The 16,346-nt window shown below is 37.0% G+C and overlaps 1 long non-coding RNA gene across 3 annotated transcripts in view; it reads left to right on the forward strand.

Moving 5' to 3' along the window:
• The window catches only part of LOC130259161 (uncharacterized), a 107,337-nt gene that overhangs the window by 54,431 nt on the left and 36,560 nt on the right, over positions 1 to 16,346 (forward strand). Inside the window, exon 4 of one of the 3 annotated variants that reach the window (XR_008841586.1) lies at positions 1,791 to 1,858. The exons of the other annotated variants lie outside the window; for them this stretch is intronic. This is a non-coding gene — a long non-coding RNA (uncharacterized LOC130259161). Of the gene's footprint in view, positions 1 to 1,790; positions 1,859 to 16,346 lie in introns of those variants that run through there. 3 annotated transcript variants of the gene reach the window in all.

Here is a 16,346-nt window from a genome sequence, read left to right on the forward strand (position 1 = left end):
ATGTATACTTTCCTTACTAAGTATCCGTCAAAATTATGCATATCTTTAGCACAAAATATATCTCCAGATGCATCCAAATACAAGATATATCTAAGAAGGCAAGGAATTTGCTAAAAGGAGAAAATTTATCTACATGCTTTAAATAGCATTTCTGAGTGCCATCTATCCTCTTTTTAGTGAAAGAAAACTGTTGTTTAGTCAAAGGCCTTTATCATCAATGAAATTCATATAAATTCACATTTGAACAGCAAGTTTTTCTGGTCACTCTGATCACAAAATCACTGTAACATACTGTCATGGAGTTTTCAATATGAGCATGCTAAATTTTTGACATAAAAAAAAAAGTATTCCAGAAAGCTAAAAAAAATTTAAAAAATGATGACTTCTCTTTAATGCAGCTTTCAAGCTTTAATCTTAGGTTCCCAAATGACATGAACACAACTGTTGTGCAATGAGAGAAAAGAAATTTTTAATGAACACTTAAAAAAGAAATGTTGAAAAAGACCTCATTTCAGTAAAATGCTGAATCAGTTTTTAAGTATCATTAAAGTATGCAGGATATAAACATGAACTTAACTGGTTTTCTCAGGGGATAGCTTCTGATTTGGGCTATTTACCATGGCATTTTTCTTAAATAATAATATTGTGACATTATCCCCAAACAAAGAATCTAAGTTTTTTATATGAGAAGGAATTTCTTCTGTTAAGAGAGTGTTAGTTTTTTTAGTTTTTAGAATCTTTTCCATGATGTTAATAATGTTTTGATAGACTATTACATTCTAACAGATTGAAAAGAAATCCTAGAAATTCCTAAAAAAGATTTTAAGAAAGTGGTAATCTTCATATTTTTGTTGGTCCAAAACCTTAAAAGTAGCAATCTAGTACAAAGATAGCTTGGTTTTATAGGAAGGACATGAAAACAGTGACCATGTGTCTCTAAAGACATTTTATAATGCCCTAAAGACATTTTGAAATGCCTCAAACACATTGCATAAAACAAATACTTGGTGGAGAAAGATTTCTATTGTCATTTTTATAGAATGCTGTGCCTAACTTATTCTTGACTAATGTGACCATCTGAATCTCATTTTTTGCTTCAATCTCTTGAATCTCTTTTGCTTCAATTTTTGCTCCTTCCAAATGAAATATCCTTTGGTCTCTGTTTCTGACCTCCTTCCTAGCTCCCCCCTTCAGAAGACAAATGTTATCATCCAAACCAGCAGTTTTTGTTGCTCATCCTTATCTCCCAGGACAGGCTGTGTTTGCAGCCTAAGTACAATAAGCCTAATGAATCTTTGGGATGTTAAAATGCCCCAGAAGTCATGTTCCTAGTATGTGTTGGACTTGAGGATGTGCTGGTCAACCTTGCATGAGAAGTGCAAAGTTCTTCCAGGTGTTAAGTGTCTTGTTCTATGCTGCTACTCCCATTGGATTATCAGTAATCTAGAAATAAGTAAAAATTACTGAATTCTACATTTTTGCTTGGAAGAAGAAAAAATGTCATGCTATAGACATAGAATGCTATGTCTTGGCGTCAGGAGAGCACAGAGCGGGTTAAGGCTTCTTGCACCAACTTTACTACTTACTTTTTGATTCAATCTCATGCCATTAGGAAATTCTGTCCTTAGAGTGAAAAAAAATTATGGTGAGAGAAAAATGAGCATATATTGATTTTATATATGTCACTGCTTTGTTTTAGTTTTTTTGTTTTGTTTTGTTTTGTTTTTACAAAACAAACGTGTGGCAGCTACTAGTCCATAGGTTTCAATATTTTCTTTCACTATCCACAGATTTGAAGAAAATATTTCCACAGAAACATGTCTTGCTTACTGTGACAGACTTTACCTTGTTTTGCCAGTTAGACAAGATGTGTCATCGTGAAGCATGTGTAAATTTCTCACAGTTGTTATTCAGTTTTAACTCTTTATTTGAGTGCTAACTGAAATACACTATCTCACTATGTACTTACAAACAAGGCATGTGGGAATTGCTAAGTTGTGCCTTTTAACAGCACAATTTAATGTGCAGATAAAATTGTAGACTTTCTTTAAAGTGTGCTAAATCAGTTAACATAGTGTTTCTTTGTATCATGTATGAGTGATAACATGAATAATTCACTACCTTTGCTGTTTGTTTGATCAACTCTTGTTTTATATAGGTAATACTTCAGAAAAAAGAAAAAAAGAAGTAAGTATAAAAGAAAAAGAAACCACAAATAAAACCAAAAATGAAAAAAGAGAAAAATAGTTCCTCCTCTCTAACAGTATGTCATAAGTGGTCTAAAAAGAAGAATGATCCTCTTGCAAGGCCAATTTAAGTAGCAGTTGAGCCAGAGTCACTGTTCCTCCTTGTTCTCAAGTTTCTGATAATTTATTCTCCCTTCAGTGGGTGATAGAAGAACTGGATGGCACCTGCCTTAGCTACTTTCTCTGTTGTTATATCTGTAGTCAGAGACTGTTGTATTTGCACGTTTAAGGGCACACCTTTCAAAGCTGCCTAATCTTTTTCTCCAGTGCATGGCTGAATTTCTTCCTTTCCATATCTGCAGTTTAAAATTACAGGAGCAGTTTAGAGTAGGCATATCTACCTATACATTAATTTAGGCACATCTTATCTTTTAAAGGATTATTGATAAATCCCAAACTAATTAAATGCCATGTCAGCTTTCCCTAACACTACATGAGATGAGTAAGAAGGAACCAAAGATAATTTCTAGCTTCGGAAGAGCAATATTAAGAGGTTCAGCCCACTGTTCACTGCCAGGTTAACTGTCTCAACTATCACTTGCTGTTTCCTGTCAGATAAATATTAAAACTCTGCTACACAAATGGAGGGCCCTGAACAGAAAGCTGAGTGCTGAGACTCTGTCAGGCTGAGACTTCTTCAGGCAGAAGGTGGAGAGACAAGATGCCAGGCATTATCTTGCAGTATAAGCTTCTATTCCTGTGGATGAACTTATTTGTTCAACAGATCAGACATCCTACAGTACAAATCCTGCAGAAGCGGCTGCAGAACTACTTTACTGGTGTGTTTTGGGTATTAAGAGCAATAAGAATCCTCAAAGAATTATTTCTTTAATATTTGGGAGTGTGTAGCTGACTTTCACATGGGGAAAATACCCAGCCCTTGGTCCCTGACTTCCACATCTAGGGACAACAATTTAGCTCTGAGGCACAGAAGATAGCAAAAAAAATATCCTAGGGCTGAGATTCAGCTGCAGGTGGTAGTCAGTTAATTGTGTCCAGATGTTGATGAACAAAATATCTAACTTCAGTTACAATCAGTACACACCTTGAGAATTTGTCAGTGGAATCTCAAGTATTATACAGCTGATCAGTGTTATGTGTTTATCTGAAACGTGATTCTGAATCCTCCACAGATTTCTTTGCAGATACCAACATGGGGTATAAGCTGGTTGTTTAATCTAGGCAAAGTAATGTTTGAGATAGAGAATCTCAGAGATGTCCTTGCTGAACTTACAGATGAAGGACTTCACATATGAGCATTTCCAAACTCCATGAAACTTGATGTTTGACATGACATAGTCTGTCTCATCGTTAGTGCTGCAGACTGATACTTGCATTAATGCTTATTTTCAGTGTAGCAGGGTGAGTGAGAACACTGGCTGAGAGATCCAGCAGAGAGGCCAGGGATGATGGCTGCAAAGAGCTCTGCATGCCATAACCAAACATAGAACTGGGTCTGTGAATGCCTGGTGCAGTTTCTTCTGGAAAAGGGCTGCTATCATGAGACATCCTTAGAAGCAGGCCTTGTTTCTCTGAAGATTTTGGCTTTAATAGCGTTGTAACACGTAATCCAGATCTTAATGCTAAGTGACTATGGACTGCATGTACATGCAAAAATAGTCACTATTGTTTGGTGATAAAATCCTGGTGGCCAGAAAGGACAATTCTGTTTCTAAACAGACAGCAGTGCATGCATTCTCTGTAGTGCCTGTAGTGTAGGCTATGTGTAGTTGTACATGTGTTGATCCAAGGATATTGGCAGGTTTGGGGGTAATGACAATGTGCTTTATTAAATTAGCCTTGCTTTGCTTAAATAGATAAATAACCCTTCCAGAGTCAGAAGTACAGGAATGTAAGAATTTCCATTTGCCCTAAGCTTTTAAGATCATAAGAAAAGCAAGGGCTCAGAGATGACCCATCCACTGAAGGTCTCAGTTCTAGACAATATCCAGGGACATTCCTGATATTCACAAGTCCACTGAATGTAGTCTGGACCTCGTGGTTTTCTCCTTTTAGTGAAGAGTCAGAAAGCTGGTTGGTTGAAACCAGAGTAAGATGTGCTGCAGAACACATAGGAAGTTGTCTTTCTATTCTATTTTGTGTCTGTGTGTGCTTGTGTGTGTCTTAGTGCTTGTATTGAATGACTGCAAGGATTGTCTCTTGTTCTTTCAAAAGCAAGTCATTCATTAGGACTCTTTACCTTTGCTAAAAGACATGTTTTCAACTTTGGCATGGCCACTAGCCAGAAAAGCAATTTCCTCTTTTTTTTTTCCCTCTTCAAAAAAAAAAAAAAAAAAAAAAAAAAAAGAGGTTGTAAACCATCAGCCTATATCAGGAAGAAGGATTTCAGTTTTAAAGCTGAAATAACGTTTGCTCCTTTTACATGATAAATGGAAGAAATAGGATACACTAATGAAAGAGAGAGGACATAGCAATTAAAAATACCAGGAGAGGGTGGTACACAAGTCTATCCTCATGTTATCTTAAAGTAAATTAGCATGAGAGGTTAAAGAAGCCAGACTTCTTTTACTACATAAATTACTCAGCTTTCAGTACAGATTTTACAAGAGCACATATTACTTACCTGAACAACTGATAGTGTGGTATTTATCACATGCTGTCTCCATTTGTAAGGTCATAAATTCCCTTGCTGTGGTTGCCTGTAACTTGTTTTAGTGCTAAGTGTAGCAGTAAAGTGCTGGAAGAAAATCTATAGATTCAGCTTATAATACCTGGCTCTGTTTTATCCTATCTCAAAGGAAGTGAGAGATAAGGCTGAGGTTGCCTAAAATGAGCAGATATAGGAATAATGGCTACTTAGTGTCTTAACTGTCATTTATACATTGATTCTTGGCATTTTAATGGATGAATAAAGAAAGCTTTTTCTTCCTACATTAAACCAAAGCATTTCAGCTAGGTATCTCCCCTGAAACTCTTGTCCTTTGCAAATCAAACACATAAATCAATATAAATATATAATTTCAAATGATAGGTGTACTTATATTAAGATATATTGTATTTACAGAATATAATTTATATTAAAGTAAATAATAACAATAATTTAAAAAATTACTGTACTGTTTTTACATGTGTCCTGGTGAAGGTAAAATGCTGTCTGACAGTCTGTTAATTTCAAACAAGAATGAGGCTTTTAAGTTGTAAACTTTCAAGGTAGAAACTTATCTTTGCTTTCTTGTATGTGAAACTAGCCTCAGTGTCTTCTTATACCCCAAAATACATTATGATTATTTCCTGTAGATCTTAATCTGTTTTTTTTCCTATGTGTTTTTTGTTTTGTTGAGTTTATCTCACAATTTATGATATGTGAATTCTTACTGCTTCATGGTGACTTGTTTGCTGCACTGGCTTACTTTTGCAAGGTAATTATGCTATCTCAAACCCAGTGGAATATGCCACTTACTGCAGATCTAGAGCATACTTTAGACTGCAAGGACTTCAACAAAATTATGTTTTGTTTACAGATATCTCAGTTGATCTTCTAAGGCATCATGAGATGTCTGGAAATAATTTGCTATGGATACCCTAACAAGGCAGAATCTGATTGAGGTATTATTGGAAACCAAGCTGTACAGTTCTGTGATTTGCATTTCCCTAACAGGTATGACATCTGCTCGATGACTCCTGGAGCACAGTTAATAATGCTGCTGGCAGGGTTTGCTCTTTTCTGCATTTTGCAGATGTTACATCCAGTGGTGTGCAGTTTTATGCCTCTCCTGAGGCATTCATTAAGAATCTGTGGTGTTGTATGCATGTTGTATATTATGTGCTACAGGACAGAGATGAAGATGACTTTCTCAGGTCTTTCTCAGCACTGCAACATCTGTTCTTTGTGACAATTCTTAGGAGGTCTTCAAGATATATCCTGCTGAACAGAAAAAGAGATTATTTCACTGATAGTCATGTACTACTGCTAAAATGTATTCAAATTTAAAAGAAGGGTTTCTATTTAATTATGATACATATTTACTAAACGAACACAAATACTTATCAAAATTGAGCAGTTTACATTTTAAGTAGGCTGTTGCCATAATCATCCTGTTTTACCATCATGAATACAGAGCAGAACTAATTCTGTTTCTCAGAGATTGAGAGTAGGGCAAATTATTTCCTCAGGGCTGCAGAAAGATGTGTTCAAAATCAAGATTCAAAAGCAGAAGTTTTTTGAACAAGATTTATGAAACTAGCCATCTGCAAAACCTAAATCTTAATTATCTATTGGCTCAATTCAGACACTGGAATACAAGTATCTGGTGACATTTGGGATGACATAGGGTACATGGGACATGCGGACATGTCTAGGAGGTGTCACACAGGACATGGGGGATATCCAAACCCTTCTGATGAGCCTGAAAAGCAGATGATAATATTCCAAGATCTATTAGAATATGTATCTCAAGCAGCTGACTCAGGTCTTCATACACCTCCTTTCTACTCTTTGATTTGATTTAAGTTTAGATGGAAGATTACCCAGTTTATTTGCTAGCAGAGCACAGAGAAATATCTTAAAACAACTTCAGTCACATGAGTAACAAGGTGACAGTATTCTTGCAATTTTTGGTTTATTTGGAGTCCCGAGAAGAAAATCCAAGAACCTGTTACCAGAACTTCATAACCTACATCAGAGAATATCTGCCTGACCACAGATGAGCTCTGGAGAGGCCCTGGTCCTCTGACTATGTATCCTACACTTCTCTCCCTCATGAAATGCATGTTCCTCTTTCTTTTCATGGTCACTGTCTTCTGCCAGCAAATAAACTGGGTATTCTCCAATTTAGTACTCCCACTAAAAATCACACACCACTCCTCCTCCCCACCCCTCCAGTTGGAGGCAAAAAAGACAAAGATCATAGGTTGAGATAAGAACAACTTACTAGAAATGCAGTGAGATAGGAAAATGAAAAATAACAGCAACAATATGAATAATAAAAAATATAAGAAAAGAAATTATTCACACAGAAAGACTCTGCAAAAATAGACAATACCAAAAAGCTCCCTTAGCCATGTTTTCTCAACCAGATGGAGCCCCTTCTCCCTGGAAGCCACTCCCTTTCCCTGCCCCTGGCCATGAGGTGAGGTGGTACAGAAACCTAGAAACATCCTACAGAAACATCCTACAGAAACATTCTAGCCATGCCTTTCTTGCATACTGCCCAGGACAGTCACACAGGGGCAGGAAAAGTAGGATTTGATGTGCACTTGCCTACTGTAACCAGTATGAAGCTGGGATTTGGTTTCCATAAGCATCTCAGGCTATCATCAGAATATCCTGCCTGGATGTTGAGACTGAGATACAGCTGCAATTAGCTGCAGAAATCAGCTTTCACCTAGCTTGTGACAATCTTTGAGCAAAGCCAATGCAATTTTTACTTACCATGTTTTCCACAAAGTCTTCAAAAACTGAGGAAGGTACTAGGGACTTACTTTAAAAGAAAGAAAGGGTAAACATTTTGAATTTTCTAGGATATTGAAATTTATTACATCTTTGTAATTACAATATTACATCTTTGTTATACCCACATTGTGAGTCTACATGAAGAAGGCTGCTGTTTTCAGCTTTACAACATAAGGTAAAAATATAACACTAGAATACCCACACTGGGTCAAATTAAGGATTTATCTTACTGTTAGTTTTGAGAGGCATTAGACACCTTGGCAAGAACATGACAAGCAATCAAGTAAATGTACTCCACACTATATTAACTGTCTAAAGCAATCTAGGGTGTCCTAGATGAATGTAATTTATAATATGAAATAATACTTCCAAAGGAAAACCAGACAAAGGTGGACAGAGGTGTTCTCTTTGTTTTTAATAGCTCTTGATGGATTAGTCACCATGTCTCTTTTTCCAGTTGCTTTTTGAATCATATGAGAAGGAAATATTTGAAAAATCACCTCATTTGCTCTGAACCTGAATTTTGCAGTCCTTGTGTCCCTCAGAAGTGCTCTTCAGGGTACTTACAGCACTGCTTTTGAAAGAAATTTCAGGGTAATCATTAACAAATGGTTAGCCTAAACTCATTTTACATAGGGAACTGAAAAGTCTCTGTATAGAAATAGCAGTTGGTGTCTTACTAAGCCTGAGCTTTAGATAGCAACAGAGAGATGAAAGGTTCTTTATTCTGTTTTCACTACCAGTCTCCTGCATGACAGGATGCAGGATTTAAATGTTCAGCAAAGTTTTCACTGGTATGACAAAACTCTTCGTGGTGAAAGCCCAGCTGGAGAGTAGTACCTTTTACAGGAGTCTAACACTGTGTTATTACTAGTGTCCTGAAAGCCATTTGTGACAATAAGGAAAGAAATAGTGCCAACAATCAGGCCACCACTTCCTGTTTCAACCAGAACACATTCAAACAACAGATTGTAAACCCACATCTTTCAGTGTTCCAGTTTAAGAAACTTTTTCTTGGTGCTGTGTAGCCTCAGGAGGAGGAACTCTTGCAAGATGCTGGTAGTGGTCCTTATTTAATCCAGTGTAAATTCATAAAATAAATTTCCAGGATAATTGGCTGTGTTTGCAGTCCATGTGCACACACACTGGTTTTTTTCCTATAGATACAAAGCAGATCTATGGCTTAAAAGTAAGTGCAGAGAGAAATGAATATTAATAGTAATAAGCTTGTGCCAGATTATATGACAAACTCTGATAAAAAAAGTTCAGCTACTTTGAATAATGGGGTCTATCTGACCCTACTCATTTTGTCATAGGTCATAATGGAAAACTCAAGAACCAGGTAGACAAAATGCATTTGATTCTGTCATTATAAATGGAATATATTTGATAGTAGTACTATTTCAAAAGACTAATGTTAAAAAAAGTTATTACCTAGATAAACCTCAGGTTGAATAGTTCTCTGGTTTTATTTTGGATCCTGTGTGTTAGCCTTCTCTGGATCCTTGTTTAGGAATTTCAACCAAACAAGTTTCTAAAATTGTTTTGCCAATGATGCCAATTGGACCCAATAGTAGAAAAAATGACATAGTTACAAGTCTTCTAAAACCTGTTTTTTTTTCTGTATGAATGAAGTAATTATCTAGAATTAAACTAACAGATCCAGCTGACAACTTGTCTGTTGACACAGCAAATGAAATTTCCTCTTTCCACAGACCTTGTTCTTCTAGAAAAGTGTATATCAAAATGCACTAAATATATTAATATTTTGTTTTGACTTTTTGGGAAACAGTGAGGATAACCAGTAATATAAAGCTGTTTCTAGGAATTATGAATGGCTTGGTATTCCCTGAAGGGGAGACCTGTACTCCAGGGGATGGGATGCCTCCTGGAGCCCACCAGAGCCCACAGGTATGTCCTGCTGCAGGGATCCTCATGGCAGAGGATCTCACTGAATTTCTGGTCTTTGTTCAAACAGACCCTGTAGGAACCTCCAGCTCTGTCCACTCTATGAATATGATTAATTTCAAAGGCCACCTTAAGTAATCTCCAGCCTTTCAAGCTTCCCCCCAGGGAGGATGGATTTCCAAGAGAGTGATTTTGTGCCACTAGTGGTCAGACTTTCATAGGAGAGCAGCACCTGGCATTTGCAGTTTTTGAACAATCTGCTTTTCTAGTCAAGTGCTAAATGGTTAGGTCCCCAAAAAGCCTGAGTTTTGTATCACCAGGAAGTGATTTAATCAAGAAATTTTAATTGAGACATCAAAAAAAAAATTACTTTTAATGAAGAACATTAGAAATGTGACATTTTCAAAACTATTTGTAAGGAATGACACGGGAAAGAAATCTTCAGTGTTTCCCTCTTCAACCTTCAGTGTATCATGAGTATTTTTTTCCTTGCTGCATTGAGAACCTTCTTTTCTGCTGTATTGGGTCTCAGGATTAGTCACATCATTTTGCATTCCTGCTTTGTACATTTATTTTACCAATTTGGCTGGAGTATGACAGATCTTATCATGTTTGGCAGGATTTGTTTTGATGATGAATGGCTCTGCAAGTCTTTGCTTGCAAAGTATGACTGTCCACGTGCACGCTTTTAGCTCTCACTCCATTTATTAGTTTAGTTATACATGTTTTCATATAATTCTGTGTATTTTAATTAAGATGTAGATATCTAAAAGCATATTGGGAGGTCTGAAAACCAGTGCTCAGTGCTCTGAAATTACATTGAATTTTGAAGTGATAACAGATATAAACTTTAACATTTTCTAAGCAAGATCTTATTTGTGAAAATAAACAGTGCTATTGTAGAGACAAAGCTTAAATTATGTTCATTTGAAAATTTTACAGGTGTTTTCATTTGGCTACATTCATGATCTTCTATTAGTAATTTATAAATTGCCATGAGAAAAAAATTCATAAATTAGAATATCTGGAAAATGTTTATTCTTTTATATGTATACCTAGGCAATGGAAATAGTTTTTTTTAAACAAAATAATTCACTATTTGTTATTTTATGTTTTAGAAATCTGTCATCTTCTCAGGGAACAGATACCATATTACATGATGTAGGCAGCTTAAAGACACAAAGCAAATGTTTTGTAAATGCATAATCTAAGGTTTATAAATTATTTATGTATACAACCTGATGTGTAGAGTCCTTGCTCATATTTTAGTGACTGCACCACCATCCCATTGCCTTTAATGGAATTTCTTACAGATCTAAACACTTGCCAGCATAACTGTCAACTCCAAGCAGTCCTTGATAGTGGGAAGAGGAGTCATAAAATACAATTTACTTATTAACTACAAAATAAACTTGAACTGTTGCATACATGATTTTTGTTGGCTTATGCAAATTATATTTGTGTGGTAAATAAACTCGTATGATCTAGGATTTTGAGAAAATATAGACTGGAATGGAAAACACTTAAATACTAGAAAAAGGTGGTGTAGTTTCTTTATTCACTGTTTTGATCTTGGCTTATTACAGGGATCAGTCCAAAATGAAAACAGTCTCCATCAAACTCCTATAATAACCTTTTAAAGTAACAGCCTCACTGTCAGAACTAAGAGGATATAATTTTAATCTATCTGGTTAATTTTAAAACAGATTTTGCAAAATCTGAAACAAGTGAATCAACATCTAGTGAAAGTTGTTCTGTGCTTATAAGTCCAGGTATTCACTGATGATTCATATAATTACATATTTATTTGGTATAGTTCTCTATGTCATCAGCATAGATAAGAATATTATTAGTTCCTCAAACAGCTTTCCAGTAATGTGTGAAAAGAGCAGTTACATTATCCTGTGGGATTTGAGTCACCCAGGGAGGGAGCCTTGAGATCTCATGAAGTCCCCAGTGCATCAATCCAGCAATGCCTGACCAGGCTGGAAAGAGCTTTGGCCAACCTGGTCGAGTGAAAAGTGTCCCTGCCCACAGCAGGGGCGTTAGAACTAGGCCTTTATCTTTAAGATAAAGATTTTTCCCTTCCAAATCAATTGATTCTATGACCTTGTGTTTTCCTGGACATTACCAAAATAAAAGAGTAGGACTGACTAAAGTTACTTAATGTTAACTCTCATTGGGATGGAAAATAGTGAATTAATCACTCAAACAGGACATATATTTTCTTAGCATGTTTAATAAGAATCAGGTTCAAATTTTATATTTAACCAAATAGTGATGAAAATCACAGCTGTTTTGAGAGCTAATTTCATGAACTCGAAAGCACTTCTGACATAATGAAAGAAAAAGTTCCTATTAATGGGTTGTTTGGGAGAAACCAACAGATAAAATAAAAGAAAAAAAAAAATTCTGCCAGGTTGCAGACTGTAATTAAGAATACTAAGAATACAGTCACTGGATAAAGAAAGATAAAGCCATTAAATTTCTGAAAAACTATGTCATTTGTATCAGGAAATGAGAGGAATTATTTAAATTCTTAGAAGTAGCCCTAGTTAAGAGATAGAATCTGTATGAGACAAAAATTATCTTAGCCATTCAGAAAAGGCAAGGATATTTCATAAACAGCCATTTGAAGTAACAGAATACAATCAGATAAATTCAGTAAAAACATTCAGTATTGGAAGTAGGACAATTAGTTCATATCTTGCAATGCTAATGAAGTACATTCTGTTTCATCAGTAGCTGTAACAAACATTAAATGACAAATTAAAGAGTGAAACAATTTTGGATCCAGTAGATTGCATGACTTGTAACCAACAACATTAAAGGCATTGGCAGGTTTTTGAGACATTTGTGTTGATTTTAAACAAGACATACAAAATGGGGGACTTTCCAGGATGCTGAAACAAAGCTAATGTTGTTCTAATATTTTATGAGAAATATTTTATGAGAAGCATTTTATGAGAAGTATTTTATAAGGAAGTTTATGATCCACATAAGTATGTCTTCATACTAATTCTGAGCAAGAGGCTCACAAGTGAAGCATCCACAAAAGAATTAAATGTAATTAAATCTAGCTAACATACTTCAGGGATGTTGATAATTTTTAAACAAATATATAGGCCTGCTTTTCAGGCTGACTTTTATGACAGAAATTTATGCTTGTACTGTATTTGACTTTATTTCATATGGCATCCGAAAAATTGCAATATAGAAAATTCAGGAGAGACAGTCTTTCTTTTATCCTTACTTCAAGCAGGACCTTGAAAAATTTGGAAAAAATTTAGAGGTTTCAAAATGGACCTCAATGCAAACCTCTTTTCAGAGTTGTCATATATTATATGGTCAACTCCCACAAAATCCAAGCCTTTTCTTTACAAAAATTAGGACATTTTTCTTATATACACTCTACTCCATGCAGTCTCTCTGTAGCTACAAACACTTAATGCTGCTTTTCTTTCATGCAAGCAGAGTTAGCCAAACTTGTGAGGGAAGGTGATTTCTAAAAGTTGCTAGGCAGGCATGTGCTAGAATTCACAGAAGAGACCACCATCTTAGTTCATGAAAAGGACAAATGAAAGAAATAAAAATCTATAAATTCATCCCGTCCATTCCCATGTGCCAGGGTGGACAATAAAAAGTGAGCAGATCTATAGGATCTTGGAAGTTTGGGGACCAAGCCTGGTTTTGAGTTGCAGCTTTTCTGTCATCCACCCTGCTCACACACTGGTCTCACTTACACCCTAGTCTGCAGAAAGTCAGTGGCTCTCACTCTCTCAGGGAATTTCGGGATTTATGGTGTTGGAGACAGGGAAAGTGGAGCAAGGTTCAGAATATATGCTGCTGACCCAAACCTCATGATTGTGCAAACTTAATCTTGAGCTCAGTATATCTGTCAGTATAGCCATCAAAACAAGTTCTTTGCCTTATTTAGCAGTGGGAAATATTAAGTCTTTCATATTCCTTCTCCACAATTCCACATCTTATATTCTTCTTTTCTCCTGACTGAACTGAGAAGTCAAAATCCCTTTTAAGTAACAGCTGCTGTCTTTAGACCAGCTGGGGCTCTTACAGTAGGGATATTTGGAGTAAATGGTAAGTCAGTGGGGCTGAAAGCCCTGATGTGTACTGGGACTGCAAAGATGGAATTCAGTTTCTGTGCAGAGCTGAAGGTTTATCTTTATCCATATCTCTCCCAGGGATTAATTCTTTGCTTTGGAAAGGCAAGTAAAGCAGGTGGGACTTCAGCAAACTCTGTCTCCTTCCTGGGATCCTCATGGGGGGACGCAATTGAACTGAAAATAAGAAAGCAAAAGATGCTTTTTCAGAATACTGATTATTACACAATAAAGAAGTCTATGGGAGCCCAGGGGAAGAGCTGCATTTAATCATGTCAGCAAACAGGGCTGTATGGTCGTGCAACATATACTAGAAAAGTTGGCTGGCCTTTCTTTGCACCTTCAGCTTCAGCCTCCCATCCAACCCCCCTCCCACTCTTCTGTTATCCAGCAGAATCTGGACAGAAATCATTAACCACATAGCAGTTGCTCTAGCAGCTGCTTGCAGGGCGGCTCTGGGAGTCCCTGTCCATTCCTGTGCTGCTCAGGGCTGTCAGGGCTCCATGGTGCTCCCCATTCTCCCAGCTCCAGCACTAAGTTGTGTGCAGGCTCTGGAAATGAGTGGAAAGGAGTGAAAGTGGAAAGAAGGGGACAGCATGGCTTGCTGTATGAATTAGCTGTGTGAGGGAGAGCCACAGCTTTAGATATATGGGGCTTCTTAATCATCTCATTTTCTCTTTGTTGTATTTCTGTTTGACATTTTGGGTTTATCTGATTTTTCCCCTCTTTGTCTCTTTCAATGTCCTTTTCCATATTTTCCATTGTGCTTTTATGTACCTTCACCTCTTTTTTTATTCTTTCTCACTTCCCCCCTTTACTCTTCTATCTTTTAATGGCACAGGGTAATCTTCCCTTTGATTTTAGAAATATTTATTCTGTTTCTCTCTATTTCCTCATATATTTATTTCCTTTCTCTTTTTTCCTCCCTGCTGTTCTTTCTAAACAGCCTCTCTTCCTTTCTTCTCTGCCTGATTTACTCTACTCTGCTGTCTTCTGCACTGCCCCTTGCTCCCCTCCCTTCCTCCCAAATCTCTTCTCCATTATTCCCTGTCTCTGGTTGCAGGTGCTGCAGCTGTGGCAATCTGGGACACTCCAGGAGGGGTGGGGTGGGTGGAGGGTGGTGGTGCTGGGGAGGGGCAGTGCCACATGTATTCCTCCCACCCTGCAAGCAAGAGGAGGAGGATTCTGCCTGTGCAGGTCTTGGGACAATGGTTCCTGTCAACAGGATGGGGGAGTTTTATTTAAACGTGGGAATGTCCCATGAAAATTGAGATATCTGGCACCCTTGCATTCCACATCTGACTTCAGCTTCATCTGCTGCCCTTATGAGTGTCATAAATGTGGGTAATTTCACGAGCCATAGGAGTCAGAGCACAATAGATTGCATTGCAGATGGTATGCCTGCCCTTAAAAGGACTGGGTCTTGTAGAGTTCCAGGGATTGCAGCTTGGCATGTCCTGGAAAGGGAAACATGAACTCAGGAGTGAAAGATCCCAACAGTGTCATCACACACAAAATATTAAACATATTGCAGTCACAATTTAAAATCAGAAAGGAAAGAGGTCAAAATGGGCAAATTAAAAAGAAATTACACAGCGTTAAAGTAGGAGCTATTGTTCAGTACTGGTTTTAGCACAAAATTGTAGGTGTGGCATTTAAGTGTCTAAATTAGCAATTTCCTGATGATTGATCTAGAATTAGTGAGGACATCTCCAGGAGATCATTCAGAGCACATAGGCTGATACTCTGCTCTTGCTAGGACCCTCAGAGGGTGCCTCTCTTTCCTAGTCTGGGCTGGCTTTGCTTCTCACCACACCATGATTCAAGTTAGTGTTCCTCTTTCCTGCTATTTTGATGCCTCAGAATTCTGCATAGCTTCCTGGAATATTTTTCCACAAAAACAGGCAAACAGATATTTTTCTGTATGTATTTGCTGTTCTGGTCCTGCCCTTTACTTTGAGACCTCTGAGACCATTCCCTCTGTGTTGTAGCAGTGGGTTGGTTTGCAGGTACTAGTCAAATTTTTGGTCCCAGTTATTTTGTGATTTGTAGCCACATTGCCAGTCTGATAACCAGCAGAGGGAGTGCAAGTTAGATCTCTCTGTGCCCATGGCTGTTGGTGCCCCTGCAGGAAATGGCTATAATGTAAATAGCAGAATGTGTTCATTTAAACAGGAGAGATAACATGATAGAGATGAGTTGCCAGATGGATGAGACTAGTTGATGAGAGTAATGTTTTCTCTAAGCATTAAGAGGATCATATGCACAATGTCAGATGAAAAATAAATTGGCAAGAATTTAATTAATATCATCTGCTTAATCCAGAACTTTTTTTTTAGATTGTTGATTTAAATCAGATTCTTGTGCAGAAGTTTATATAAACAATGCCCCTGTTGCTTTCAAGAGTCTGTACTTCAAATTTTGCCTCCTGTGATACAGTTTAGGGGCAAATGGACAGTGGTGACAGATGCTGCAAAGGGAAACAAGTTTCTATTTTTGGGAACTGCATTTCTTTTCACAATGATTTCCCATCTTCTGTATGGGATAGAGTTAACTGCTTCCCAGGAAATTACCTCCTTTTCTTCAGGCACATGGTAGATGTTCCAAATATAAGATGACGAAAAGATCTGCAGATATCTCATATGATCCTTAACTGTT

Source organism: Oenanthe melanoleuca, chromosome 1 (assembly GCF_029582105.1).
Source record: "Oenanthe melanoleuca isolate GR-GAL-2019-014 chromosome 1, OMel1.0, whole genome shotgun sequence".
Taxonomy (NCBI): domain Eukaryota; kingdom Metazoa; phylum Chordata; class Aves; order Passeriformes; family Muscicapidae; genus Oenanthe; species Oenanthe melanoleuca.